Source organism: Gallus gallus, chromosome Z (genome assembly GCF_016699485.2).
Source record: "Gallus gallus isolate bGalGal1 chromosome Z, bGalGal1.mat.broiler.GRCg7b, whole genome shotgun sequence".
NCBI lineage: Eukaryota > Metazoa > Chordata > Aves > Galliformes > Phasianidae > Gallus > Gallus gallus.
Window position 1 is genome coordinate 26,782,394 of NC_052572.1, and position 10,951 is coordinate 26,793,344.

The window sequence follows — 10,951 nt, forward strand, 5'->3', positions numbered from 1 at the left end:
CTGCTAATTTCTTTGCTTACAAGCAAAGGTAGAAGTCACTATCTGTCACCTTTGAGTTTGCCATTTGTTGCCTTTGAATCTTAGCCTGAATGAGTGTGCACGTCTTTCAGCCTGCATCCAGAACAAGGCTAAAATTCAAACCTTATATACAGTGGGAACTCTCCACCAAAATTCTTAGCCAAGTCTGGAACCTATTGTACTCGCTGTTGTGCAAATAAAGCCTGTCTCTTCTCTGCAGTGTAAGCAGACAATATGGACATTGACTAGCAGGAGGAACAGGAAGCTTGAAGTGTTAAAGCAACTTAGCCAAGGGTGCACAGAGAGTGCATGGCTAGGATGAGAACAGTACCCAGATCAAACTGATCTCCATGACCACAGCTGGATAAGCATGTTCTCTGCACACCCCTAGCTTTAGGTGACCGGTGAAGAGCTATTAGTAAATAAGGATAAAAACAAGAAGGAGTATTTCAAATACAGGCAGAAGAGCATATGATTTAAGACTTTTCTGAGGCTGCACCCTGCTATATAGCTTTGATGGCTGTCAGTTAACAAGCTAGCTCTTTTAATAGCACACTGTGATGCTCTCGTGGGGATGGAAGTGGCATCAGGACAGGTTATTTCCATGACCTGTGTCAGCTGCACACTGCTGGGAAATGGTGATTGGTGCTGTGTAGTGCATTAGTGCATTTGGATGCCCTTGCCTCCAGCGCAGAGATGTGAAGGTACCAGCAGTGCTGAATAGTTGATGATGTGACTTTGGGCACAGCGTAAAACTGTGGGAACAAGCTGTTGAGTGTTTTCAGCAGCCTGAACCCAAAGATCCAAGTTAATTCATTTTTGTGTAAACCAGTCTTTCTGTGGGTGAGGAGTAACATAGTGCTTCCATGCAGCTGAGGAGGGATGGTAAACAGAGGCCCAATACCAGCTAGAAAGCAGGCAGCTGTTTCTGTTTCCACATAAAAGGCCTCAGGCTGGTCTGAACGTCTTGACTGTGTAGAAGACAAATCTCCCCACTGCTAACTTCATGTTGGCTTCCTGCATTTGAAAATGTCTCCTCTTGGGCAGTAAAGTCAAAGCTAAAGTTCTGACAGAAGCAGAAGCGATACCTCTCCTGGTAAACTGGCAGAGCTGTGAAGCTCATTGTGCCGCAGCAGTGATACCACTCTGCTCTCCCTGAGTTGGTGAACGTCCTGCTGAACCTCCTGGGGCTGTTCTGAAGAGAGCATGCAGCTTCTCCTCACCTCAAATCTCAACAGACTTCATTCCTGTGGCAATGCTGTCTTCCCATTTGCATGCAAAGTATAGACTGCCTCACGCAGAACACTATTTAGATTGGCTATTATGTTATAGCCAATCTCAGCAGGGCAGGGTGTGGGGGTGGGAAATCCCATCTTCTTGTTTACCTTCAGCTCTGTGAATCCCGAATAGGTTTCTGAAAATAAAAATTCATGACAGAAAGAAGAGAGGGAGAATGAACATTGCTTACTGCTATAGAAAGCAGCCTTTTGTTGGATTAAGTTCATTACGAGCAACACACTCCTCTTTCCAGGTTAAAGACCACACTGCTTTGTGATCTTGTGCCTATGACCACAGACACGGTAGGAGAGGCTGCTTCTCTTTTGCCTCTCTTTTACCTCTTCTCCCCAAGGGCCTGTTCTTTCTCCTTCCTCTGGGTGGTAGCAAAGTAAGGGTGCCCCCTCCATGCGGCAGATGATGTCAGCCTCCCTGATTTTAAAGTTTTGCTATGTGTCTTCTTTGAGTGAGCAAATCCTGATAAAAGCCTGCTGCAGATCAGAAGCTGGGCTCCAATACCAGGCTTTGCTAAACAGCCTCTTTCTGGTTAAAGTTTTGCTACGGGCAGCTTAGTTCCACTTTGAAGATTTTCCCTTCTGTTTCTCTGGTATCTGCAGGGCGGGTGGAGGAATGTACTCTCCAACATGCATTCTGTGCCATCACTGTTTCTAGCTGTGAATAGTCTGCTGCTTTACAGCAACTGGGACAGTGTGCTTAGTTAATGAATAGTCTGTTATGGCAGACGAAGCAGATATCCCTCCACTGAGAGAACAATAATCTTGTGATCATTCAGTTTGTTTTTGCCTTGAGCAGTTAGAAGTTACTAGAGTTACATGTAGCTTAAGCAAACACAGCTCCATAAAGCTCAAACCAGGCTTCTGTTTTTGAGCAACTTTCTGTTTCACTGGTGAAGACGAAAATAAAGAGATTTTCTGCATATACTGTGGAGAAACATGGCAGTGTGACACAAAGCCCAGCATCCAAGCTATGGCAGTAAATATTCTTCGTTCAGGCACAAACATCAGCCACATGGTTTGCCTTTGTGCCTTCCTGTATTTCGGTGTTAGCAATTAGGTACTTATATACACAATGGGGAGGGTGTGTTATTGATTTTATTAGCAATGATGCTAGAATGAGTCTTGGTGGACTAAGAGGTAGTAAATTTCCTTCAGAAATGATAGCAAGCCATGAAATAAGGGATGGAAAGATTAAAACCTCCATCTTGAGAAGATTTACCACTCCCACCCCTGTTGTGGCTCACAATGAGATTTTGTTTGTCCCCCTCATTTTGCTTTTCCACCTACACTTCAAAGCTTTGTGCATGTGAAAAAAAAAAAAAAAAAAAGACCATTTGAAAACCCTCAGAGGCACAATTATTTCCACTTATCCACATCCAGTGCTGCCTCCACAGTACACATTCCCACCAGTGCACAGCATTCGGCCCCATCAGTTCTTCAAGGATCTCTCTTGGGTCAAAAACGGCGGCACAGCCTGCACTCTCATTCAGCATGCACATGTTGTTGAACACAAGCAGTAACCACTGGTGTGAGGTACAGAACCGTCCTGCAGAAGCCCAGAAGCTCATCCCCAGCCCCCGCAGAACTGCCATCATGCACAAACACAACACAGAATGCTGCTGCTTCACTCAAGGTAATCCCACAACAGTGCCACAAAGCCTGGCTCACACCATACCCCACAAGACGGCTCATGGATGACGCAAGTTAAAAGCACCGTTCCAAAAAAGTTATCAAGAGAGCTCCCCATCAGCTGCAGAAGTACTCTCATGAGAATTGGGGCAATTAGGAATTAATCTTTGTTTGAAATGGGAAAATGTTTCCTACCAAAGCTTAAAAACCTGAATGTAAACGAGGCAGCAGGTGGAGAGATTTATTTTTATGACCTCTCTGCTTGTGTTTGATCTTCTCAGGAAACAGCAGCAAAGAAAATTGTGAATCCATGAATCATCTAAGTTATTGCTATTAGAGAAATTTAAATCCCCCTTCACTGCAGTGCAAACAAATTAGGGAGAGAAGCACATAATTTAAGCTCTTCACCCCAATTGTACCAGGGCATTTGAAACAACATTGCCAAATCACTGGAATCTGGAGACACACAAAAGCAGTCGCCACAGTAGATCACACAAATTAATAATCCTTCTGTAACAAACAGAGATGCGGTACAGCAGCAAGAACGTAAGTTCCTTGGTAAATAAGATGGTAGCAAGTATGTCCTGGTGAAGAATTAACAGGTAAAATTAGGTTTGTGCATACATAGTTGAATAGGCGTACGCTGCAGATTTCTCTCTCTGCTCTCTGTTACTGCCCAGAGAAATGTTCTCATATTTAATCCAGTTCTGGTGCACATGACCAGAATTCTGCAGCTGCCAGTGATGTTATGTACAGCTAACTCCACACATCTATTGTAAAACTGTGCTCATTACAAGAAGCAAAACAGAGTACCTGGATCTTAAGTGAAGTATTAACAATGAAAATGGATTATGTGCATCCTGTTTGTTGAGCAATTATTTCAGGGCTGGGATTGATTTTGGCTTTTGCCTCACTGACTGAATTTCAGATTAGGAATTTGCATACAGTGAATCTGACACGGAGGAACAGTCAGAAGCTTTGCAAGCTTTAAGGAAAAGCACAAGTATTGTCATTTGTTTGTTTTAGCTATGTGCAAGTAAAACGTTGTTATCTATGTTACTTTTTTAGAAAACAAAAAGAAGATCAGGAAATTTTAGAGTAATATAACTTACTTAAGTCTGCATAATCATAAATTCTCTACAGTGGGATGTGATATATTTACAGGCCTGTAGTTCAATTGAGGCTGTTGGCAGGGCTGTTAAGGACAACCCTGATTCTGTGTAGTGGCCGTATGTTTAGGTGATGCAGTAGTGTTTGATTTTACTCAGCTCCTAGAATCTTCAACTGTAGGCTGCTTGAACCTCTTATACAGACTTTTAGACTCCGCTTAGCTGTTTTATGTACAGAAATGTACAAAGCACTCCTTCCTTACTTGTTTCTCATTCTGGGCCTCTATCCACCCTCTCAGACATGGACACTGTGGATTTCACAAACTCTGTGTGCAGCCCAGTGCAAGCAGCCTGATTTCTTCAGCCCTTCCTTTGAGGAGCCCTGTTCTCCAAGAAGAAATATTTAGGTTGGGCTGAACCAGGGTGAACAAGGAGAACATCTTGACTAAGGAGACTTTACAGCATGAAGCCTGGAAAGTTATCCATTCCAGTGAAACCAGCCTGCTTTACAGAGCAGGGCATAATGAATGACAAAAGCTGTTATGAAAACAGCTGATTGCAAGGATCCACTGTTGCTTCACTAGAGACAGAATCTAAACTTGTTGGTGGCATTTATTGTGGTGGAAAGTGTCTAGAATTTTTTCTAACCTTAACCCTAAATGTGGCATGGATTGGAGTCATTTCATCCTTGATGACACTAAGATGAATGGTGTTATTGACGTAATGGAGGGAAGGAATGCCATCCAGATGGATCTTGACACCTTGTGAGTTGGGTCCATGTGAACACCATGAAGCTCAGCAAAGCCATGTGCAAGGTCCTGCGCATGGGTCAGGGCAAACCCAAGCATAAATACAGGCTTGGCAACAAGTGGGTAAATAGAGAGGAGCCCTGTGAAGCACCTGAGAGTTCTGGTGGACAAAAAGCTGGACATGAGCCACCACTGTGCGCTGTCAGCCCAGAAGGCCTGTAGTATCAAAAGGGTGGTGGCCAGTCAGGGGAGGGAGGTGACTGTCCCTCTCTATTCTGACCCTTGTGAGGCCTCATCTGGATGACTGCATTCAGGTCTTGGGCCTGCAGCACAAGAAAGATGTGGAGCTGCTGGAGCAGGTCCAGAGGAGGGCCACAAGGATGATCAGAGGGCTGGCACACCTCTCCTGCAAAGAATACCTGGGGGAACTGGGCTTGTTTAGCCTGGAGAAGGCTCTGGGGACACCTTACAGTAGCTTTCAATTTCCTAAAGGGGACCTACATGAAAGGTGCAGAGACACTATTGGGAGTGTGGTAACAGGACAAGGGATAACAGCTTTAAATTAAAGGTAGATTTAGATTGGATATTCAGAGGAAGATTTTGAGGAATGCCTCTTAGAGGCACTGGAACAGGTTGCCCAGAGAAGCTGCGGATGCCCCATCTTTGGAGGTGTTCAAGCAAGATTGGATGGGACACCAAGTAGCCTGATCTAGTGGGAAGTGTCCCTGCCTATGGCAGGAGAGTTAAAACTGGATGATCTTTAAGGTCCAAATCAAAACATTTTATGATTCTATTATCCGGGATCAGGAATAGTGTGCAGGCTTTCCTTTCACTACGATGGTTCATAGACAGAACTAGAAAGTAGCAACGTGCTCCTCAGAAAGGTCCATCTCCACAGGAAAGAGCGAAGCTCCTAGAAGCAGAAGGAAGCAGAGCCTGTCCAGCACTTGCTGCCAAGAACCTGCTGCCCTGAGGAGAATTCTGCTGTAGCCGTGGCAGTGGGGAGTTTAGCACTTAGCTTTCCAGCACATAAAAGAAGGGAATTGTGTTAGTTCACACGTGATATAATGGCTGTCTGGTCGGACACTTACCACTAATAAATAATAAGCCCTGGGTCAGGTATTTCTTGGCAGCTAATGGCCACCTGGGCTAACAGCTGTCAGCTCCTGTAGTATTTCATTAAGTGATGGGAAATGGCCTTTGTGTCAGTCATTATGGCACCAGCAGGAAAGTTTTGTTTCAGATGTAGTCAGCTTTACTACACTAATGCCATTTTGAAGTGAAAATAAGAATAGCCTAGCATGTGGATAAATACTGCAGACACACAACCAAGCTTACACTCTTGTGAGGAAAAAAAACAGTTTTCATGAAAGGTGTGTTGATGTGCTTGTGCTGAAAGCAGAAGTTTGAAAAGTAGTATTATCTTTATGCTTATTACCCTTATAACTTACACTTCTTTCTGGAGAGCCAAGAGGGAAGGATAATGGGACTGGACTTCAATACTTAGCACAGGGATTCCACTTTCATGAGACTATGGGTAAGTTGTATTTCCTGTCAGGGTACAAGAAGCCCTAAAAACACAGAAGTCCTTCTTCCCCTCAGCCAGAACATGATGTTGACAGAAATGCCTGCTCAAAGTTTTAACAAAAATTACAAATGTCATGCATGTTTTCACATTTGCCTTCACCATTTTTAGCAGTAACTTCTCCCAAGAGTCCCAAACTTAGCGAACATAAAAAGAAATCTATTTCCAAATTTTAGTTGGTGCCAAAGCTTGCTTTCAGCAAGCTATATGCAACAACTGATTTGTATGCAAAGAATGATTTGTAATAAAGCAAGGCAGGAAGACAGATCATCCCCTGTCCTCCTTCTTTCCCAAAGCCCTCTCTTGTGCCTGGGTGACGAAAACACTTCTCTTTAATGGAGCTGTAGGCTAAATGCAGACACCACATGGTGCAGTGTGTCAGACAAGGATCACAACGTTCTCTCCAGCAGTTGACTATTGGTGTTAAAGTCAGAAGTTACCCATCCCTCAAAACTGATGCAACTCAGACCATATACCAGAAAAGAGTGCAATTCATACCACTTCTTAGAGACATTGGACACAGCCATCAGGAAAGTGAATTGGGAGCCTTCAGGTCTGGTGTGTCTGGCTGCTGGCTGAACTGAGTGCTTGAGGAGTCCACCCTAACGAGTTTCCTGCCTGCAGCTTCCAGGGAGGCACAACCCATAAGACAAGGCTAGGCTCCCACATGGATAAGAAACAGCACAGCACGCAACTGGACAGATTTCCTGTACAGATGAAATAGAAAGATAATTTTTCTCATTTGTTCCTTTCTGTTCCCCCGCATCTAAAAAAATCCCAGAGCAATAAAACAACACGGAGATAGGGTTTTTTTTTGCAAGTGGAAATAGCACTGCTTATTTATCTCACTGAGTATCTGTTGTACTCAAGAAACAACTAAAGGGCACAGAAAGCAATGGGACTTTTATCCTCAGTACCAGAAAGTCTAGAATGCTAGCCATATGCTCCATCTGCGTAGTGTAACATTTAGCATTGACGTGCGCATATGAAAGAAAGGAGTAGATCAAGCAAGGGTCAGAGTCGTGAAGGACATAGGATGAACATCATATTTTCACTATTACTTGACTTCAGGCTTTTTTTTTTTTTTTTTTTTCAGTTCCCTTTCTTCTTTTTTATCATTTGAATCAATGTTAAAGCTTTCACCTTTGTTGCCGAAGATAAAATCGCAGGCAAAACCCTCACTCCCTGAAAGTTTTGCAGCTGCAAAGGAGGGATTTTTGCTTTCACGTACGAAAGGACAGGATGGAAAAAAAGAAGAACGGTCATGGGAGAAAGAAAAGAAGCAGAATAATGAGTTAACCAGGCTAGTAAATGAAAGCAAGGAGGTAGTTTCAAAAGAATTATATTACACAGGGCAAATAAAAAGGTTGAGCTTGATAGAAGCCCATAGAATGACAGCATAGAAAGAATTAGAGAAAAAAATACAGAGAGGTGGAAGGTGGTAAAATATGGCTTTCGTGTCTTACTGCAAAACATGTATTAAAGTTTCAGTAAAAGCACAATGGGTGGAAGCATTGTACCACACCATATCTTTAAATGAATTAGGGTTTTTTGCGGCAAAATATTTTATTTTTGTGAAACAAATATGTGCAAACTCACCTTCATTGCAGAAATTCCTGTCAGATTTCTCCATTTCTGCAGAAATGGTTCAAAGTCTGTCTTGTCTTCGCTAACAATGATGTCTTGTGCTCCTGCTTTCTCAGATGAAAATGAAAAGGTGAACTGTATGTGAATCACAGTGTCTTTCAAAGTTTGCTGACAGTCTGAAGAAGCATTGAAAAGGTGTAAACTTCCTGAGTTCTGAAATCTTCAGTTAAAATTCTGCACCATATTAAAATTATGGACAACAGAAAATTAAGTAGGATATTAAATTACTATTAAATATATTGAACGTGTAACTACTGAGGCATTTCTATGTCTTCCACAGTGTTTTGCAAACTCCAGAAGACCTTCTATGAAGGCTATGAGAAGAGCACACTGAGACTTGTCTGTTTTGCATCCGCAGGTTGGTAATTTCTGTTGCTGTGCAATGTAGCACTTTCATGTAGTTAGATTTGCTGAAAATTGTGTCCTTGAAAAACTATGGCCACATGCATCTGCACTCCCATGCTCCTTCAAGATGGTGCGCCAGATACTTTTTCAGGGTCCTCCTAAAATATAGAGAAAACCCACTCAGACTTCACATTGTTTTTATTCCCTACAGACAAAAGGGAATTAAACACTCTGTTAATGGAGGCACATCTTATTACATCAACAAATAAAAGGGCTGAAGCAAATTATGGTAGTTGTCTCAAAAATACAAGGTCAAGAAGAGCTACTCTGTGGAAATGACTTATGATGTATGAGTCATTTAAGGAGAAAACATTTGACTGAAAGCATGGAAGGAGCATAAAGAAAAAAAGTAATAATAAAAGAAAGCCTTTACATAAGAGCTATTATTTTTAAGCACAGACCAGGAATCCTCCAGTACCTTTAAAAAAAAATTAAGTATTTTTTCATGTCTCCAAGACCAAAAGTGGGCTTATGGTATATTACCTAATGGGCAAAAATAGGAAGAAGTTTGGAGATCCCCAAGCTACAGTTCATTGTTTTTAGTGGCATGAACATCCTTCTCCTCTTGTATTACTGGTAGCATCAATCTCACAAAGAAAAGTAACAAGAGTCATTTTGTACAGCAGGTAATGACAGTATTGGTCTTTATTCTCACTTGTGCCAAAGCCCCTTTACACCGACTTGGGAGGCTACCAGAGTCCTAAAAGCAGCACTTTACCAGGTGTTGAGCAACCTTAATGAACACGAAAATCAAACCCATTATATGAGAGAGAGCATGATAAAGTGCCTGGCTGCCAATAACCTACACACAGGTGCCTCACTCACTGGGAGATACAGACAGTAACACATCAAAGTTCACAGGACAGGAAATTATTCCATTAGCTGCAGGAGTCAGAGAAAAACAGTACCAAGTACAACAGCACTGTGTCTGAAGAGGGGGAGCCTCTCCCCCACACCACAGCTGGTTTTGTTGACAGGGGTGGGGGTATGGGAGGAAGAAAAGAAGAAAACTTCTGAGGCATTTCTAATGCCTGAATGATTGTTATCTGAGGGAACTACAGACTCTGCAACCCGGTGCACCTGGCAGACATGCAGCTAAACTTGGCTGGAGAGGAGGGAGAAGAAAAGACAAAAGCTGAGAAAATTTTATTACCTTAGAAGGAGAAAAAATGAAATGTGAAAGGGAGAAAGATGGAAAAAAAAAAAAAACACCAAACAACCAAGCAACAAAGCAACAAATCAAAAGCGAGCAAACAAACAAACCACAAAACAAATAACCCTCCAAATGCAGAACACGTGTTTCTAATAGGAGTCTGGGCAGCTAATATACAGATCTGAGCGTAAGAAAAAGCAGAAAGCAAGACACACGTGGATAATTTTTTCTTCCAATTTATCCTCCTTTGTTGCATGTCCTCACTTCCAGAAAAAGAAATTCTCTAGCTGAGAGAAAGTCTCACCCTTCTTTTGTTCTTAGCACTTTATTATCTCCTAACCCCATTATCAGAGGTTTGTCACTTTGTCTATAATCATACTGCCTATAGCAGCTGCATCTAGAGTGCATCAACTAGGTAGAGAAGGATTTGGGGATGGAGCTGGGGAGAAAAGGATGGAAATGGCACTCAAAGCTCATCATGGGGTCAGTGAGAAATTATCCATGATACAGGTATGAGGCATCATGCATTCACAGGGAGATTACCAAAGAACAAACAGAAAGAAGTGCTGTGCTGAAGTCTGTGCTGCTTGCACTGTGCAAGGGGAGGCTGGTCTTGCGGAGGCCTCCAGGTTTGCTGTCCCCAGGTATTGGATACTCTCCGAGTCTGACTTTTGAAAACGTGTGCAGAGCTTTTCTCCTCCGTGCATTTCCAAACCATGGGAGGCCCGAGGCTGTGGGTTTTTTTTTACAGTGTGAGTGATATTCCCCACGTTTGTAAAAGACAAGCCTTTAATGGACCATCTGTCTGCTGCCTTCTTATGGTCTACTTTGTTTCAGGCAAAACTGTGTCTCCCGTTATGTTTTTAGCTCCATTTCATCTGATTCATTAAAGCACTACATGTGTGATGTCAAATTCTTGATGCAATAGGATTGGATATAAATGGCTGCAAACCGTAGGGGAATGATATATACTTCTGTAACGGCAGGAGCTATTGCTTTGCATAACGCCGACCCAACCCCAAATTGATGTGGCAGATGGAGGAAGTGAAAACAGGTTACATGCCTGCAGTGTGAGTGTACTGACAGGCTTTGCCCTGCCAACTAGCACAGAGACTTGCCATGCCTCTGATGGAGTGGTTTCTAACAGGACATGGAATTGCAGTTCAGGCTGTAATTTTGGAGTGGTTTTCATGTCAGAAGAGTCTGTTGAAGCACAGTTTTAGTGGCAGGCAGCCTCTGGATCAGAAAAGATTTTTTTTCTGTTGTTGTCGTTTTTTGTTTTTGTAAAAAGTAAAACATTTATTACTTGTATACAGAGAGCAAACAGTAAACCTCAATCTGAATCTCCCAATTAAGAAGACCTT